This window comes from Hippopotamus amphibius, chromosome 3 (genome assembly GCF_030028045.1).
Source record: "Hippopotamus amphibius kiboko isolate mHipAmp2 chromosome 3, mHipAmp2.hap2, whole genome shotgun sequence".
NCBI classification, from domain to species: domain Eukaryota; kingdom Metazoa; phylum Chordata; class Mammalia; order Artiodactyla; family Hippopotamidae; genus Hippopotamus; species Hippopotamus amphibius.
Genome location: NC_080188.1, coordinates 106,685,806 through 106,706,209, shown reverse-complemented (window position 1 = coordinate 106,706,209; position 20,404 = coordinate 106,685,806). Strand labels below are relative to the sequence as shown.

The window sequence follows — 20,404 nt, the reverse complement described above, 5'->3', positions numbered from 1 at the left end:
GAACAGTAATGTCCATCTCAGAGGATATGTAAGTGTTGATTAAGGAAACGTGTAAGAACATACCCACCACACCACTGTGGGCACGCAAAGGATCTTCACTTATTTTGATGACTATTTATGCACCTAGGAGACAGAAAAAGTTGACATTTTGAACAAAATTACAAACATTTAACCATGCAATAAATTGAGAAAGAATCATCTCCAGTTTTAAAGAAGCCACTGAGACTCTTAGGATGCATAGTACTGATCATAGGAAGAGATCTTCATATTCATGTTTGGACCAAATAGACAATAATTTATACATTTGATATTTACATTTATGTCTTTTTGTGCATGAAGTGCATTTAAATTTTGTTTTCATTCTCATGATCAGTCAAATTATTAAAAGAAGTGTCCCTTAGCAAAAGAAGGATATCTGGTGGTAGAAAGCTGGTTCTTACAAAGTTATTAATCTCTATGAGCCTCAAATTTTTATATCTGACAAATTATGTTCATCATATTTACCAAATATCTTTTGAAGAATGGGATGAAGATGAAATGCTCTTTTAATCTATTTGAAAAGTGCTGAAACATAAGCATTACTATATATGGAAACTCACAATATTTAATAAGCATCAACACTGTTGAAAAACTTACTTTCTGATCTGATATGATCTTAGTGATATTTGGGGCTATTCAGAAATAATCTCATATTCAAATTGACCTCCTGTTGGGATTAAATAACTTCCAGTATGAAAGATATGACACACTCAGAAAGAGGCTATTCAGACAATTCAATGTCACTTCAACAGTAGATAAAGCATTTTATAAGTCTAAACTTTTCCTTCTAGCCTAAAGCCTCAAAAAGTTTTCACAGAAAACCTGGGACTTGAATTTAGAATGAATTCACCTGGAGCACTATGGAGAAATGATCTTCTATAGATGGCTCTGGTCCCATAGGCAGGAGGCAGAATGTGTGGTGGACACACATTCAAATGGGTCATTCCACCCTTGCTGAATCTTGCTCTGTAGATGTGAACAACTGAAAAGACATTTTCACCTGCAATGCATGGATATTTAAAGAAGTTTACATAAATGTTCAAGGATCTTGTCTTGTAGCTGTTATTTTCTCTCCCAGGAATTAATTATCTTTTCTGATGGAAAGGCTTTGTCTTAGAAGCTGGTATTCTGGAGAGACATGTTTGAAAAACACTTATTCTTAGGTGGGGAATAGTATTCCCTGCTCTTGCAATGAAAACATGTAAATCCCTTTTCTCTATCTGAAACTGGCTTTCTAAGAAAGCTCAGTGTCCTAAGAATAGCAATGATGACATAATTCCAGTGTGGGATTTGTGATGTAGTTAACCTGTGCACTCATCAGAGAGAGAACTTCTGCCTCATTTTCAATATTAAACACTTTCTGGAAACCTAGTATTGATTGCCCGAGAGTTAGAGCATTGAGGGCATAAAATTAAGGGCAGCTATTTAAAAGTATTTGAATTCATAACCTGTTTTTCATATTCATTAGAGGGCTATGAAAGTAATAAGCAGAATCTCCAAAAGGTTCCCAAAAAGTTATCTCTTATGATAGTCGCTAAGCAACACTAGGCAAGGTTAAACATGTGGAGAGATGTCAAGAGCACAAGAAGGGAGATCCAAAACACAATTATTGTTCAATATTCTTGTCACTTTGTATTATTTTACTTCTAATCATTCTAGGAGGAGTGCAGTGATAAATTATTGTTGTTTTAATTTGCTTTCCCTGATGACTAATGATGTTGAGCATTTTTAAAAGTATTACTATCAGTATATCTTTTGGTGGGAAATTTCTTTTCAAGTACTCTGCACAGTTTAAAAATAGGAGTTCTGGGTTTCTTATTACCAATTGTAAGGGCTTTTTATATATTGAATATGTAGGGTTTTTTTGTCATATACATGCTATATATAACATAAATGTAAAATTTATATACACAAGTTTATGAATAAATTTTAAATATGTACACTTGTGTATATATGTGTGTGTACACACACACACACATATATGCTCCTAGTCAGTGGATTGCCTTTTCATTTTTTAAAAGAGGAGATATCTAATTAGCAGAAGATTTAAATTATTGAGAAATTTCAAGTTTTTTAGTTTTTCTTATGGTTCATGCTTATTGTGTCATGTGTAAAATATTGATCTACTTCAAGATCGAAAATATTTCTTCTAGAATTTTTCCAGGCTTAGGTTTAACATCTAGTCTCTGACACATTTTATACTAGTTTTTGTGTATAGTGTATGGTAGTGTTTCAGTTTCTTTTTTCTTTTTCTCATATGAATATCTAATTGATCCAGCATTTGTTGAAAAATCTATTCTTTCTGCATTGAATTACCCAGATAACTTTGTTATAAAATTTGTACACTTAGATCTGTTCATGAACATTCTATTATGTTTCAGTACCACACAGCATGGTTTATGTAAGCTTTATAGTAAAACTTGATTTTAGGTAGAGTAAGTTCTCCAGCTTTGTTACTCTTTTGAAAGTTATTTTCTATTCCAAGTTCCTTTAAAATTTCATCTTTTTATATAAATTTCAAAATACAATTGTCAGTTTCTTCAAATGTCCTGTGGAATGCTTTTTTGGAATTGCATAGAAATGATAAAAGTTGATGTGGTAAACATATAAAGTCTGTTAATCAACACGGCAAATCTCTCCTTTATTTCTTTACATTTTTGGAGTTTGACATTTGAGTTTTCAAATTTTTTAAGCTGAAGAATAGTTCATTTAAAATGTTGTGCTAGTTTCAGGTATATACATATTCTTTTTATTACAAATTATTACAAGGTATTGAATATATTCCCCTCTGCTATTTAGTATGTCCTTGTTGTTTACCTATTTTATATATAGTAGCATGTATCTGTTAATCCCCAAATCCTATTTATCCCATTTCCTTTCCCTTTGGTAACCATAACTCTGTTTTCTATGTCTTTGAGTCTATATCTCTTTTGTAAATAGTCCATTTGTCTCATATTTTTAGATTCTATGTAGAAGTGATACTGTATATTTGTCTTATTCTGTCTTACTTCACTTAATATGATAACCTATGGATCGATCCATGTTGCTGGAAATGTTTATTTTCTAGGCAATGTTTTCTGTTTTTCATATAGGTCTTGAATATATTTTAAAAGTGCATTCCTAAATTTCATGTTTTAATTGTATTTTACATAGCATTTTGTTTCTAATTTCAATCTCTAATTGCTATTTTTTTAGAAATACATTTGATATTGTGTTGACATTGTATGCTGTGACCCTGTTAAGTTAACTGATTAGGTTTATGTCATGTTTATAGAGGCCTGAACATTTTCCACCTATATAATGTAGAAATGCCTGTATATTTTCTGCCCAGAAATGTATTTTTAAAATTTTGCCTCTTCTTTTCTCATCTTTGTCTCTTTTGTTTCTTTCTCTTACCTTGCTGAAATAGCTAAAATCTAGGATACAACACATAACAGAAGTTGGGAATAGACAGACTTATTTGTTTACAATCTTAGAGAGTATTCACCATTAAGTATGATGGTAGCTGTAGGTTTTATTCAGATTCTCTGTCCGGTTGAGCAAATTCCTTTCTATTCTTCATTTGCTAAAATACTTGTATTCATAAATCTAAATTGAAATTTATCAATTTGTATGCATTTTTTGAAATGGTCCTGTGATTCTTCTCTATTATTCTGTTAATTTATTGAATGTCAGTGATTATTTTTGAATGTTAATATTTTATTTCTGGTTTAAACTACACATCCTAATGGTGAATTATTATCATATAAATTGACAGATTTCCTTTACTGATATATTGTTTAATATCTTTTTTGCACATGTTCAAAAGAGATATTTGTCTTTCAATTCATTTCTTATAATGCATCTTGGCAGTTAGGCAATGCTAGCTTCATGAAATGTGCTTAGTGTTCTCTATTTTCTGAAAGAATTTCTATAAAATTTGTTTTATTTATTTTTAAAGTACTTTGCAGAATTTAGAATTTGAATTTATTGGGTCTCTAGTTATTTCTGAGAATGATTTGAAATACAAATTCAATTTCTTCAACTGGTATAGGACTATTCAGGTTTTTTATTACTTCTTTAGTCAGATGTTTGTATTTTTTTTACAATCGATTGGTTTTAAAGTTGTCAAATTTTCTGGCTCCAATGTGTCCATGATATTTCCTACTATCCTGTTAATATCTGTATGCTAATATTTCCTACTATGTTAATATCTCATGCTCTATGTGCTTTCATTGTTGATATGAGTCATGTGTCTCTTCTCTCTTGGTCTCTTTCTTCTTTCCTCCCTCCTGCTCCCCCTTCTTTTCATTAATCTAGGTAAGGCCTTATAGTCTTATTGATGTTTTCTAAGAATCAACTTTTTCTTTCCTTGATTTTTGTATTGTTTTTTCATTTTCTATTTTACTGATTTTTTTCTTTATTTTTTTCTGTCATCTACTTTCTTTCTGCTTAGTTTTCTCTAATTTTTCTATCTCTGTAAGTCAAAACCTTTAGTAATTGATATTAGCTATTACTTTCTAACATATGTTTGTGTTAAATATATATGATAATACTATATGATCTATATCTATTTATCATCTATCTATCCATCACTCTATTATCTATCATCTATCATCATTCTGTATTAGATAATGCATGCATCTTAACTATCTAAGGTGGATATCATGTTTCTTCTCACCCTGAACTCCACTCATGTTGCATCATCTGGGAGTGACTGCAGTGGGGGATGGCTTGGCCAGGATATCCTCTGCCTATCAGAATGGCAGGCAGCACTCTTTGTCCACAGTGCCTCCTCTTGGTCATAATTTAATCAACATTTGGGAGGCATTTTATGATCAGTTTTTTCCCTCATTGCTAGGAAGGCACATTCCCAGATCAGGAGAGGATTCTGTTAATAGGCCACATTATGTGCTAATTTTTGCTTTAGGCACTGTTAATAATCTAAAATTATCTGGATTGTCTATCTTAATCTTGTATTATGATCTAGGGAAACATGTTCCCTTCTTGCTTCTTCCCATATCTTGAGTTGCCTTATTATATTTATTCTGTGTAGATTTATATATTGATCAGCAGCCTCAAGACATTTAGCCATCATTAATTTTGTTGGAAGACTGGTTATGCATTGGTAATACAACAGAAAACAATCTTCCAAAACTGACAGGATATAAGTAATACAGAGAGGAATATTAATAAAGTCACAAGTAGATATTTACACCATGAGTTTCCAGAAACAAACTGGCTCCCTAAAAGATCAGCAAGACTAGGAAGTGGATCACTTAAGCTAGAAACCCAAATTTCTGTGTGGGTTAGTAAGAAAATGCTTTATGTTGTAGGAGTTGTCTGGTATGAAAATACAGCATTCAGTTTGAATTATAACATAGGTGCTGCCTTAAAATGCTGTAAGGATATACGACCATGTGATTGTGTAACACAGCTTTCCTCATCATTAGAGACCTCAGAATTCAGAATAACAGTCCAGTTACTATCATTTATGTCCTTTTGGGTGAATTGTGTCAAGGTTTTTATGTGGACAATTACTTCTTCCCATCCTACTGAAGGCAAAAAAAAAAAGCTGCTAAGTGTTTATGTCAGAGAAATACAGATCTCTCGGTCCATTGGTGTTCTATTAATGGCAAAATGCTAGGGTCATATCTAAATTAGCATGTTTCCACTTTGGTAACTATAAGTTTGTTTTTAATATCTGTAAGTCTGTTTCTGTTTTATAGATACTTTCATTTATACCATTTTTTATCAATTAGTTTCCATGTATAAGCAATATCATATATTTGTCTTTACCTGACTTACTTCACTTAGTATGATAATCTCTAGGTTCACCCATGTTGCTGCAAATGGCATTGTTCTTTTTTATGGCTGAGGAATATTCCATTGTTTATATGTATCACTTCTTTATCCATTCATCTGGCAAAGGACATTTATGTTGCTTCCATGTCTTGGCTATTGTAAATAGTGCTACAATGAACATTGGGGTGTATATATCTTTTCTAATTATGTTTTTCTCTGGATATATGCCCAGGAGTGGTACTGCTGGATCATATGGTATCTCTCTTTTTAGTTTTTTAAGGACCCTCCATACTGTTCTCCACAGTAGTGGTGCCAATTTACATTCATAACAACAGTGTAGGAGGGTTACATTTTCCCAAAACCCTCTCCAGCATTTATTGTTTGTAGATTTTTTTGATGATAGCCATTCTGACAGATGTGAGGTTGCACCTCATTGTAGTTTTGATTTGCATTTCTTGGATAATTAATGATGTTGAACAGTTTTTCATGTACTTTTTGGTGGTCAATTGATCTTGACAAAAGAGGCAAGAATATACAATGGAGAAAAGACAGTCTCTTCAATAAGTATTGCTGGGAAAACTGGACAGCTACATGTACAAGAATGAAATTAGACCATTCTCTAACACCGTACACAATGAGCTATCATCTCAACATGTTCAAATGGCTATCATCAAAAAGAACACAAATAACAAATGTTGGCAAATATGTGGAGAAAAAAGACCCCTTGTACACTATTAGCAGGAACGTCAATTTGTGCAGCCACGGTGGAAAACAGTGTGGAGTTTCCCCATAAAACTACCATATGACCAGCAATTCTACTCCTGGGTATATAGCTGAAAAAAAGAAAAACATTAATTTGAAAAGATATGTGCCCTTTAATGTTCATAGCACCATTATTTACAGTTGCCAAGATATCACTAACTTTAGTTTTGTTGTACATTATTCATATGCAGAATTGTAGTTGACAATAAGAACAGCTGAATTAAAGTTAATAAGGTCTTGAAACTGTAGTGAAATTTATTGACTTGCATTTTGGTGCTTTCATAGTTTTCTTCATATTCTTATAAAAGAATAGAATACTTTATGCTTGAAAATCTTCAATAATGAGAAATTTTGTTTCAAAATCCTTCCCATCCTTATTACAAAATTTAGTAAATATCTTTAAAAAACCATTTTATGATTAAAATAGCACATACTAAATTTTCATGATTTTTCAGACTTCTTCATGTATACTCTCTTGTTTAAACCACATAGTAAGTCTGTAAGATAGGAATTATTTTCATTTCCAACTTACACACAAAAGAAATAAGGACCAGGATTCCACCTATCTTTCCTGAAGTTGCAGAGCTATGAATGGTAGAGCCAGGATTTAGATTCACTGAGGCATAGTCCAGAGCTCATACTTGATCATTACATTCTACTACCCACTTGAAGCTAGAATGAAATAGTTCATGATCACATTATCAATTCCTAGTGTTTCCTGTGTTTGAGGGCACATTTCAGATGTTTGAATTAAGGGCTTAAGTGGATTAGAGGCATTTATTACTGACATGGGAGACATATGTCTCTGGTTTAAAACCTTGTTTGTGATGATTCTTAGCTGAACAACCTCAAGGATGTGTTCACTTCTCTGAATTTCAGATTTGCTATTTGTATATGTTAAGTAGACATACCCAACTTTGTACTATTTCTTGAGACACAAGCATGGTAACAAAAAAGCACCGGACACTTTTCAGGCATTCTACTTCTTCCTGAAAGAAATGAAAGGGTACCTAGAATTCATAGTTACTCTCTTACTTGAAGCACTTTCAAGGGCCATAATCACTTCAAAATTATAGATTGGATTGATGTCATTTCCCAAAAATCATTTAAAAACTACATCATTTACCCATTTTAAGTTGACTACAAGTACTTTTGAGCCACCTATAAACTTCTAACTTTTCTAACCCTGTATAACTTCTTATTCTATTATGTATATTTTTTCAACTGCAGGTTAGCTTCTTTTATTTTCTACTTTACCTTTTAACTTCATTCATTCATTTATCTAACTGTGACCCCTGTACAGTGTCTGTGTGTGTGTATGCCACTGCTGGTTTTATGGAGGAATAAATTAGATGATTTTTGATGGAATCATGACATTTAAATTGGCTTCAATATATATGGCCCTCCTCATGCATTACATGTAGACAATGAACTTTGTAATGCCCCAGAAATTAAAAATAAATGAGAACAAGGAAACTCATGCTTTTTTTACTGAATTCATGTCAAAATAAACTGACAGAAGAATATCATTAGAATTGGTAAGTTTGGTCCACTTAAGTAAAGTGAAGCCTTGATATTCATCTTGCCTGTGAACCGGAAACAAATAGCATCTCACATTTTTTTTTATGTAGAATGTATGTTATTCTGATAATAATCCTACACTATCATATATGTTATCTGTACAGATTAGACAAAGCATGACTAAATAAGTCATCAAGCAAGGCCCTCAATTCATCTTTTGTTTTCTGAGGTAATTCTGACATGCCATAACTTTCTCATGGCATTTTTCACTTCTGCATTCCTCAGTGTGTAGATGAGTGGATTGAGGAAGGGTGTTCCAATAGTACAAAATACTGCTATCATCTTATCCATAAGGAAAGTGGTTGGGGGCAGGTATATAAAAATATACATGGACCCAAAAATAAGACAATCACAATGATGTGGGAAGTGCAAGTGGAGAGAGCTTTTTTCCTCCTTTCTGCAGTGTGGTTCCACAGTGAATGCAGGATAACAAAGTATGAGATCATCAAAATTATAAAACTGATTGTGCAAAGGGCCCCACTATTAAACACCACCAACAGGTTCATCACATGAATATCCATGCAGGCAAGTTTCAACAAGGGCTGCATATCACAGCAATAGTGATGAATCAAATTGGATCCACAGAAGGGCAATCTCAAGGCCAGGATAACCCAAGCTGTAGAATGTATAAAAGACCCTATCCAGGCAAGAACAATCAGGTTGATGCAGACTTGCCGGCTCTTGATGGTTGGGTAATGCAAAGGCTGGCAGATGGCCACATAGTGATCAATGGCCATGAGCACCAAGACAAAGATCTCCATGGAGACAAAAAAATGCAGTGCAAAGATTGGAGTCATGCACTCCTTGTAAGATATGCTTTTTTTGTAGACAGGGCATCCACAATTACTCTGGGGGTCATGGAAGTTGAAAAGAAGATATCAACTAAGGAAAAATTAAATATTGAGAAGTACATGGGACGCCCAAGTGTCCAGCTGGACTTGATGGTCACAATAATGAGTGAATTCCCCACCACGATTCCCACATAGAATATGAACACTACAAACACCACTTTCTGCCTCTCAGGATCCTGTGTTTATCCTAACTGGATGAACACAGTGACACTGTTATTTTGCAGCATTGTTTCCCTTGATAAGGGGAAAGAACCCATTAGAAAAAATCTGCAAAGGAGAAAAGAAAAAAATACTTATGATATGAATTCTACGGTTGGAGGCCAAAATAAATATGGAAGCTCCACTTTCCAATTGCTAGTCATTTATCTGCTGTGTACTACTTTTACCTGAATAAAATGGAATTTATAATACTTGATCTGTTTCCAGGATTGCATATGAAAATACTGGTACAAGAAATAGGAAAATAATAGAAACAAGTAATTTTTTTTCTTCGGACTGAAACACACACACACCAGATTGAAGGTAAGGTAGAGAGAAAGAAACAATTATAAAATTTTAGCAATGAATACACAGTCAGTTGGTCCAGGCCATCATGGGACTTATTTTAATCTGTTGCTTTGGCTCAGTTTGCTTCTTTTTTACTTGACTTCTCAAACCTTTCTAGTTGTTTACAGTTTTAAATTCAGCTCCTGTTATCAAAATGTATAATCTTTAAATTATAATATGTTGTCCATTTATTCTTTATTTTTCTAAGTCTTTCAATATGTTTTCTTAGGATGCAAGGCCCCACTGAGTTTAAATGAAGGAAAACTAGAAAGAGAATATTTTCAATAAATCAGAACCCTCTTTCAAGTTTCATGTTTAAGATTAAGCACCAGGAATTTGGAAAATGAGCTCAGGAAGCTCCAAGTCATACCTGAAACTTTTTAATAGAATTTTTGAGATATATTGATATATCTTGAATATCCTGTACTCTAACCTCAAGTAAGAGAAAATAGAAATAAAATGACAATTATTTTGTGTTCATATCTAGCTATACACCAAAAGTAGACAAATTGTTTTATGTGCCCTTATATTATCCAAATAGTAGCATAGTCAATAGCAAATTAAAAGTGACAAACTGGTAAAGTATATTCACAACTTGTATGCCAGACAAAAGAATAATTTTAAAGTATAAATTGATTTCACTTGCTAAGCTTAAAAATACAGTAAAATAAATACTGGACAAAGAACCAGTTTTAAAAGAGACTTTAATTTTCAACATCTGTAATATTACAATTGTACATAGACATGGGTCTAGTGATTCCATTTTCTAAAGATACTCTCGCTCCCAAGGACAATGACTACCACTGCAACACTTTCTATCATATCAAAAGATGGAAAAAGACTTAAAACACATCTGAAGGGAGCTTAACGAATAAGGGATGGTACTTATATTGATAACCATTCATTGACAGAGCCATACATGAAAACAAAGCAGATATGTATTCAGTGGTATCTAAGTGTAAAATATATCTAACGTATATTGTCAAGTGAAACATAAGAGGACAGAGTAATATGCCAGGCTGATAAGTCTTAAATAAAAACAAGATAATACATGTGTCACACACATACAGTCTTCTACAGAAATAAATTACATTTAGAAGGATGTCAGCAAGAACATGGATTTGTATTCTCTGTGTGAAGAAACTGTTTCCTTGGCACCAGACACATGAGCCATCGCTAATTTTTAAGATGTGTCCTTTGGTAAAATTTGAAATACATCACTATCATGTGTTGCATTAAAAATATAAAGTTTTTTAAAACCTCATTTTAGCTGATGGACTATTATTCACATTGGCCTATCCCTGAGCTGTAATAACTGTCTTCTGATGTAGGCAGGAAAGACAGTGATATTTTGGGGAGAAACAAGACTCAAGAGCATGAGTTAGATGCTAAGTCACATGTAGAGGTTTTTATAGAACTCGATGCTTTTTAATCACACTGTGGACCACCACCACACTACCTTTAATGAAAGGTTCAGAATTTTCTTGGAGGTTTTCCAAATATATACTGGTTAAAGCTCTTCAGCAATGAAATTGAAAATTGTTTGCATTTTATATCTATGAAGAATAATATATAAATATTTCTCCTTATCTATACCTGTATATTTATACATATAGATAGGTAGGTAGATAGTAAGATAGATATGGATAGGAAGATGAGATAGATGATAGTCTCATATGAATAATTCACATAACATATTTATATCTATATACATAGGTGTATAGATATGCATATATTAGAATTACATATATATAAGTGACACAAATTGGAATGAAGCAACAGGATTGTAATTTTTGTCCATAAACTACTGAATTTGAGCACCTAGGAAAAAGCAGGTGCTTAGCAAATATTGGTTGAATGAATGAAAGCTTTAAGAAAATATCCTATACATAGAGTCTAATAGTGTTTCTCAGTACATTATACTCAGATGGCATTGAAGAAAAGGGAAGATTGCATTCTACTACCTCCATCACCAATTATCATATCTATGGAACATATCCTGAAACTCCCAAGCAGATCTTATTTGTAGTTGCTTATCTCTCACACCCTCCATTCCAATAACCTTTAACAAGCAGTGCTCATTTGGGGCTTCCTAGGTGGCGTAGTGGTTGAGAATCTGACTGCCAATGCACGGGACATGGATTCGAGCCCTGCTCCAGGAAGATCCCACATGCTGTGGAGCAACTAAGCCCGTGCACCACAACAATTGAGCCTGTGCTTTAGAGCCTGTGAGCCACACATATTTAGCCAATGTGCTGCAACTACTGAAGCCCACATGCCTAGAGCCCATGCTACATAACAGGAGAAGCCACAGCAATGAGAAGCCCATGCACCACAACAAAGAGAAGCCCCCACTCATCTCAACTAAAAAGAAAGCCTGTGCACAGCAAAAAAGATCCAACACAGCCAATAAAATAAATAAATTAATTAATTAATTAATTTAAAAAAGCAGTACTCATTTCAATCAGAAGCTTCTGGGCAAATCCTTTATTTCCAGCATCTGACTTTAGAATGTAGAAGACACCTAGAAATGTTCTAAACTTTCTGTCCTTCCACAAATGTGATGTATGTATTAGACACTCATAGTGACATTGATCTGATTCACTTTTTCCAAGTATTATATAAAAATATTTTAATGTCCAGTAGAAATTACATTAGCTTTGTAAGAGTTCTTCCAGAGACAAGGATGTTCAGTTGTCCTCTTTTCATCCCAAGGAAATTTTGAACACACTTTACTCAAAGGAGAATAAAACAAGTGACCCTAAAATTCTGTTTATCTGTAACTGGGAACTCTTTGATCTCAAAAGGAGGCTCAGGTTCTCACCTGCATGGTAGTAGACAAAGTTGATTCCAGATTCATCCCATACTTTCTGAAACCCACCCCCACAGAAGACTTTGGGAACTATATCACTTTTCCCATCCATGGAGCTGTATTTAAACATGAATGGGGGCTTCCTAGTTGGTTCAGTGGTTAAGAATGTGCCTGCACTGCCTGCCAGTGCAGGGGACACAGGTTCGATCTCTGTTCCAGGGAGATCCCACATGCCGCAGAGCAAATAAGCCCATGCACCACAACTATTGAGCCTGCACTCTAGAGCCTGTGAGCCACAACTATTGAGCCCATGTACTGCACCTACTGAAGCCCATGCACCTATAGCCTGTGCTCTGCAACAAGAGAAGCCACAGCAATGAGGAGCCCATGCACCACAGCAAAGAGCAGCCCCAGCTCTCCACAACTAGACAAAGCCTGTGTGCAACAACAAAGACCCAACACAGTCAATAAATACATTAATTAATTAAAAAAAAAAACACGAATGATGCAAAATACAGATTCTGGAGAAGGTCCTTCCCTAAGGTGTCCCTTCCCTTCACACACTGAAACACTGATGAAGATACCCCAAAGGGACATAGGAGCCAAACAAAACAGCCCTCAATGCCCAGAGCTGGAAAAAAGTCAGCAACAAAATAAATAACATAGAATTGAGATATAGCTCAAAGTTCAAAATAAATAAATAAATAAATAAATAAATAAATAAACTGTTATTTGTAATGATCCAAATACTTGAATAAGCAACTAAATGAATAGGTGCGAATAGACAGAATTCCAAACAATTTATGTAGATAGGCTGTCCTCAATCTCTCGACCACTTAAGCATGACCTGTGCACACACTTAAGTGACTTCCTTCCAAAGAACACAGGATGGGATGAGGGAAAAGAGTAAATTTACAAACAGGAATTATGACAAACACTACCTTAGGTGATCAAGATTAACACCAACAGTGATGAGTCACATTGAGTGTATGTATCCACTGATGTGATACGATGAAAATGGCACCTTATCTCTGTGGTCTTTCTCCCAATAACTTATAACACAGGACTAACTGAGAACAAAATGTCAAACAAACACCAATGCAGGGCCTTTATACAAAATATTTGAATAGTCCTCCTCAAAACTACCAACTTCAAGGTCATTCAAAACAAGAAATTCAGAGAAACTGTCACCCTCTGGAAGACGTGAAGAAAAGTTGGCAAGTAAATTTAATGTGGTTTCCTGCATCAGATCCTGGAGGAGAAATATGGCATCAGTAAAGAATTATATATGTAGATAAAGTATCAATTTTAGTTAAAAAATGTAACAATGGAGGTTAATAGGTAAAAATATTCCATAATAATACAAGATGATAACAGGGAAAACTGAATGCGGGGTATATAGAAACTTGATGTATTATTTTTACAACCTAACTGTAAACATAAATCTGCTATAGAATATACATTTTATGAGAAGTAATGACTTATTTTATTAAACATAACCACACAGTTTATCTGTGTTGTAGCATGAGTCATAAAGTTGTTCCTATTTTTTTTTTTAACGCTCCTTATTGGAATAAAATTTTTTACACTGTTGTGCCAATTTCTCAGGTACACCAAAGTGAATCTGCTGTATTTATACATATACCCCCATGTCCCCTGCCTCGCATGACTCCCTCTGACACTCCCTATGCTGGACCTCTAAGTAATCATCCATCATCGAGTTGACCTCCCTATGTTATGCAGGAACTTCCCATGAGCTATATATTTTACATTTGGTAGTGTATATATGTCAATTCTACTCTCTCAATTTGTCCCAGCTTCCCCTTCCACTCCCATCCCCCACTGTGTCCACAATTCCAGTATTTACCTCTGCATCTTTATTCTTGCCCTGTCACTGGGTTAATCAGCACCATTTTTTTTTTTTTTATTCCATATATATGAGTTAGCACATGGTATTTATTTTTCTCTTCCTGGCTTACTTCACTCTGTATGACAGACTCTAGGTCTATCCACCTCATTACATATAACTCCATTTCATTCCTTTTATGGCTGAGTAATATTCCATTGTATATATGTGCCACATATCCTATATCCATTCATCTATTGATGGGCATTTAGGTTGCTTCCATGTCCTGGCTTGTGTAAATAGTGCTCCAGTGAACATTGTGGTACATGTTTCACTTTGGATTATGGTTTTCTCTGGGTATATGCCCAGCAGTGGGATTGCTGGGTCATATGGTAGTTCTATTTTAGTTGTGTAAGGAACAACCATATTGTTTTCCATAGTGGCTGTAACAATTTACATTCCTACTTACAGTGCAGGAGGGCTCCTTTTTCTCCACACCCTCTCCAGCATTTATTGTTTCTAGATTTTTTAATGATGGCCATTCTGAACAGTGTGAGGTGATATCTCATTGTGGCTTTGACTTGCATTTCTCTAAAGATTAGTGATATTAAGCATCTTTTCATGTGCTTTTAACCATCTGCATGTCTTCTCTGAAGAAGTGTCTTTTTAGGTCTTCCACTGATTTGTGGATTGGGTATCTTCTTTTTTGGTACTAAGCTACATGAACTGCTTGTATATGTTGGAGATTAATCCTTTGTCCATTTCTTCATTGGCAAATATTTTCTCCCATTCTGTGGGCTGTCTTCTAGTCTTGTTTATGGTTTCTTTGCTAATTTTCATTAGCTCCATTTGTTTATTTTTTATTTTCTATCCATTATTTTAGGTGGGGGGTCAAAAAGGATTTTGCCTTGGTTTATGTCATAGAATATTCTGCTTATGTTATCCTCTAAAAGATTTATAGTGCCTAGCCTTACATTCAGGTCTTTAATCCATTTTGAGTTTATTTATGTGTATGGTTTTAGGAAGTGTTCTAATTTCATACTTTTACATATAGCTTTCCAATTTTCCCAGCACCACTTATTGAAGAGGCTGTCTTTTCTCTATTGTATATTCTTGTCTCTCTTATCAAATATAAGGTGCCCATATGTGTGTGGATTTATCTCTGAGCTCTTTATTTTGTTCCATTGATCTTTATTTCTGTTTTTGTGCCCGTAGCATACTGTCTTCAGCATTGTAGCCTTGTAGTATAGTTTGAAGTCAGGGAGCCTGATTCCTCCAGCTCCGTCTTTCCTTCTCAAGATAGCTTTAGCTATTCAGGGTCTTTTGCGTTTCCAGACAAATCATAAAATTTCTTGCTCTAGTTCTGTGAAAAACGCCATTGGTAATTTGATAGGGATTGCATTGAATGTGTAAATTGCTTTGGGTAGGATAGTAATTTTCATAATGTTGATTCTTCCAATCCAAAAAAACAGTATGTCCCTCCATCTGTTTGTATCATCTTTGATTTCTTTCATCAGTGTTTTAAAGTTTTCTGTGTACAGATCTTTTGCCTTCATATGCAGGTTTATTCCTAGGTATTTTATTATTTTTGTTGCAGTGGTAAATGTGAGTGTTTCCTTAATTTCTCTTTCTGCTCTTTCATTGTTAGTGTATAGGAATGCAAAAGATTTCTGTGCATTAACTTTGTATCCTGCTACTTTACTAAATTCAGCGATTAGTTATAGCAGTTTTCTGGTAGCATCTTTAGGATTTTCTATGTATAATATCATGTCATCTGCAAAGAGTGACAGTTTTACTTCTTTTCCAATTTGCATTCCTTTTATTTCATTTTCTTCTCTGATTGCTGTGGCTAAAACTTCCAAAACTATGTTGAATAGTGGTGGTGAGAGTGGGCACTCTTGTCTTGTTCATGTCCTTAGAGGGAATTCTTTCAGTTTTTCACCATTTAGAATGATATTGGCTGTTGATTTGTCATATATTGCTTTTATTATATTCAGCTAAATTACTTCTATGCCCACTTTCTGGAGAGTTTTTTTTTGTTGTTGTTGTTGTTTTTATCGTACATGGATGTTGAACTTTGCAAAAAGCTCTTTCTGCATCTATTGAGGTGATCACACGATTTTATCCTTCAATTTGTTAATATGATGTATCACTTTGTTTTGTGTATATCAAAGAATCCTTGCATTTCAGAGATAAACCCCACTTGATTGTTGTGTATAATCTTTTTAATGTGCTGTTGGACTTTACTAGTATTCTGTTGAGTATTTTTTCATGTATATTCATCAGTGACATTGGCCTGTAATTTTCTTTTTTTGTGACATCTTTTTCTGGTTTTGGTATCAGGGTGATAGTGGCTGCATAGATGAGTTTGGGAATGTTCCTCCTTCTGCTATGTTTTGGAAGACTTTGAGAAGGGTAGGTGTTAGCTCTTCTCTAAAGGTTTGATACAGTTCACCTGTGAAGCCATCTGGCCCTGGACTTTTGTTTGTTGGGAGATTTTTAATCAGAGTCTCAATTTCAGTGCTTGTGATTCGTCTGTTCATATTTTCTATTTTTTCCTGGTTCAGTCTTGGAAGATTGTGCTTTTCTAAGAATTATCCATTTCTTCCAGGTTATCCAATTTATTGGCATATGGTTGCTTGTAGTACTCTCTCATGATCTTTTGTATTTCTGTGGTGTCAGTTGTTACTTCTTTTTCATTTCTAAGTCTGTGGATTTGCATCTTCTGCTGTTTTTCCTCATGAATCTGGCTAATGGTTTATCAATTTTATTTATCTTCTCAAATAATCAGCTTTTAGTTTTATTGATTTTTGTTATTGTTGCTTTCATTTATTTTTCATTTATTTCTGATCTGATCTTTACGATTTCTTTCCTTCTGCTCACTTTGGGTTTACTTGTTGTTGTTCTTCTTCTTTCTCTAATTGTTTTTGGTGTAAGGTTTTATTGTTTATTCCCAATGTTTCTTGTTTCTTGAGGTGGGACTGTATTGCTATAAAGTTCCCTCTTAGAACTGCTTTTGCTGCGTCCCATAGGTTTTGAGTCATCTTGTTTGCATTGTCATTTGTTTCTAAGTATTTTTTATTTCCTCTTTGATTTCTACAGTGACTTCTTGGTTGCTTAATAGCATATTACTGCTGGAGAGGGTGTGGAGAAAAGGGAACGCTCTCGCACTGTTGGTGGGAATGACAATTGATCCAACCACTATGGGGAACAGCATGGAGGTTCCTTGCCAAACTAAAAATAGAGTTACCATATGACCCAGTAATCCCACTGCTGGGCATATACCCAGAGAACACCATAATTCAAAAAGACACATGCACTCCAATGTTCATTGCAGCACTATTTACAATGGCCTGGACATGGAAGCAACCTAAATGTCCATCAAAAGATGAATGGATAAAAAAGAGATGGTACATATATACAATGGAATATTACTCAGCTGTAAAAAGCAATGAAACTGGGACATTTCTAGAGACATGGATGGACTTGGAGACTGTCATACAGAGTGAAGTGAGTCAGAAAGAGAAAAGCAAATACCATATATTAACACATATATGTGGACTATAGAAAAATGGTACAAATCAACCAGTTTGCAAGGCAGAAATAGAGACACATTGTAGAGAACAAATATATGGACACAAAGTGTAGAAAGCGGAGAGGGTTGGGGAGGGAATTAATTGGGAGATTGGGATACCAAATTGTACACTCTAAATATATGCAGTTTATTGCATGTTAACTGTATCTCAATAAAAGTTCTAAAAAAAAATGAAAAAATAGCATATTATTTAACCTCCATGTGTTTGTATTTTTTACAGTTTTTTTTTCCTGTAATTGATATCTAGTCTCATGGTATTGTGGTCAGAGAAGATGCTTGATACGATTTCAATTTTCCTGAAATTACTGAGGATTGATTTATGCCCCAAGATGTCATCTATCCTGCAGAATGTTCCATGTGCACTTGAGAAGAAAGTATATTCTGTAGTTTTGGGATGGAATGTGCTAAAAATATCAATTAAGTCAAGGTGGTCTAATGTTTCATTTAGAGCTTGTGTTTCCTTATTTATTTTCTGTTTGGATGATCTGTCCATTGGTGTAAGTGGAGTGTTAAAAGTCTCCTACTATTTTTGTGTTGCTGTCGATTTCCCCTTTATGGCTGCTAGCATTTGCCTTATGTATTGAGGTGCTCCTATGTTGGGTGCATAGTTACTTACAATTGTTATACCTTCTTCCTGGATTTATCCCTTGATCATTAGGTAGTGTCCTTCATATCTCTTGTAATAGTTTTTACTTTAAGGTCTAATTGTCTGATATGAGTATTGCTACTTCAGCTTTCTTTTGACTTCCATTTGCATGGAATATCTTTTTCCATCCCCTTACTTTTAGTCTGCATATGTCTCTAGGCCTGAAGTGCGTTTCCTGTAGACAGCATATATAAGAGTCTTTTTTTTTTTTTTGTATCCATTCAGCCAGTCTGTGTTTTTTGATTGGCACATTTAATCCATTTACATTTAAGGTGATTATTGACATGTATGTTCCTATGACCATTTTCTTAATTGTTTTGGCAGTATTTTTGTAGGTCTTTTCCTTGTCTTCTGTTTACTGCCTAGAGGAGTTCCTTTAGCAATTGTTGTAAGGCTGGTTTGGTGGTGCTGATCTCTCTTAAGTTTGCTTGTCTGTAAAGCTTTTTATTTCTCCATTGAATCTGAATGAGATTCTTGTTGGGTAGAGTATTCTTGGCTGTAGGTTTTTCTCTTTCAGGACTTTCAGTATATCCTGCCACTCACTTCTGGCCTGCAGAGTTTCTGTAGAAAGGTCAGCTGTTATCCTTATGGGTTTTCCCTTATATGTTATTTGTTGCCTTTCTTTTGCTGCTTTTAATATTTTTGCTTTGTGTTTATTTTTTGTTAGTGTGATTAGTATGTGCCTTGGTGTTTCTCTTTGGGTTTATTCTGTACAGGACTCTCTGTACTCCTTGGACTTTACTATTTCCTTTCCCAAGTGGGGGGAGTTTTCTAATATAATCTTCTCAAATATTTTCTCAGACCTTTTCTTTTTTCCTTCCTCTTCAAGGACACCTATGATTTGAATGTTGGTGTGCTTAATATTATCCCCGAGGTCTCTGGGACTGTCTTCCAATCTTTTTATTCTTTTTTCTGTTTCCTGCTCTGTGGCAGTTATTTCCCTCATTCTATCTTCCAACTCACTAACTCGTTCTTCTGCCTCAGTTATTCTGCTGTTTAAACCATCTAGAGTATTTTTAATTTCAGTTATTGTGTTCTTCATTACTGTTTGCCTGCTCTTTACTTCTTCTAGGTCCTTATTAAATGTTTCTTGTATTTTCCCTATTTTGTTTTCAAGATGTAGGGTCATCATTACTCTGAATTATTTTTCAAGCAATTTGCCCATTTCTTCTTCATTTATTCAATCTTGTGGGTTTTTATCTAGCTCCTTTGCCTGCAAGGTGTTTCTTTGTTTTCTCATTTTGTCTAATTTATAGTATTTGCTGTCTCCTTTCCCTAATAGAAATTCCTCTTATCTCTGTTCAGTTTGGCTTGAGGTGTAAAGCCCTGGAGCTTCCTGGCCTTTGGTTGGATTTGGAGCTTGGTGTTAACAATGAGAACTCTGGTGGAGCTCTTGCTGATTAATATTCCATGGAGTCAGGAATTCTCTGGTGGTCCAATGTAATCGACTCCACTCTGCAGTCTCAGAGGTCCAGGTTTGACCCTCTGCTGGGGTACCAAGACCATGGAAGCTGCACAGCACAGAGAAAAAGGAGGTAGAAGGAGAGCAAAGAAGAAAAGGAAGAAAAAATGAAAGAAGGGAAAGGGACAGACAGATCCCCAAGACTGGTGGTAAAAGCAGCTCTAATCAGTCAAAATCAACAAGATGTGCACACTTGCACTTTAAGAAAGAGAAGAGGAACAGGACTGATGAAAAGAGAAAATGAGAGAGCAAGAAAACAAAGAAGAGAACTCATACCAATTACAAGCAAACCCACATACACATGCATACAGTAAAAATTTAGCTAACAAATACCTAAAACCAGAAACAAGATAAGCATACCAAGAATTCCTACAATACTTCTAGGTAGCCCTGCACCTGCTGTGTGGAGGACTGTGGAGAGCTCAGACTGTGATCTGGTATTAGTCCTGTATGTATTTGTCCCCACAGTCCCCAGTTGTC

General features: G+C 34.7%; 1 pseudogene; it reads right to left on the bottom strand.

Annotated features, from left to right (window-relative positions):
- Positions 1-8,316: 8,316 nt before the first annotated feature.
- On the bottom strand, positions 8,317-9,244 carry LOC130848552 (olfactory receptor 4C11-like; annotated as a pseudogene).
- Between the last annotated feature and the right edge of the window lie 11,160 nt (positions 9,245-20,404).